This window comes from Alligator sinensis, unplaced genomic scaffold, assembly GCF_000455745.1.
Source record: "Alligator sinensis unplaced genomic scaffold, ASM45574v1 scaffold862_1, whole genome shotgun sequence".
In the NCBI taxonomy this organism is placed as follows: domain Eukaryota; kingdom Metazoa; phylum Chordata; order Crocodylia; family Alligatoridae; genus Alligator; species Alligator sinensis.
In genome coordinates this window covers 439,322-439,544 of record NW_005842066.1, presented here as the reverse complement: position 1 = coordinate 439,544, position 223 = coordinate 439,322, and the positions used below count along the sequence as shown (strand labels likewise).

General features: G+C 62.8%; 1 protein-coding gene across 10 annotated transcripts in view; it reads left to right on the top strand.

Annotated features, from left to right (window-relative positions):
* IPO11 (importin 11) overlaps positions 1 to 223 on the top strand; it is a 317,498-nt gene that overhangs the window by 124,529 nt on the left and 192,746 nt on the right. The gene's annotated exons all lie outside the window — the stretch shown is intronic.

The following is a 223-nucleotide window of genomic DNA, read 5'->3' as shown; positions in this document are numbered from 1 at the left end:
GGATTAGTCCGTCTGTGTGTTTGTCTGTCTGCAATGCTTTTGAGGGGTGTGGCTCCCGGCCGGGCAGGGCTCCAGCCAGTGCTGCGCGGGGTGAATTGCCTGTCAAGAATAACGGCAGGGACAGAGCGTTTCCATGATGGCGGGGATGGAGTGGGGGGGCTGAAGCCTTGCCCCCCCACCTCCCACCTGGCTCTGCTTCTTGGAGGTGGTGGCGGTGCGGAGT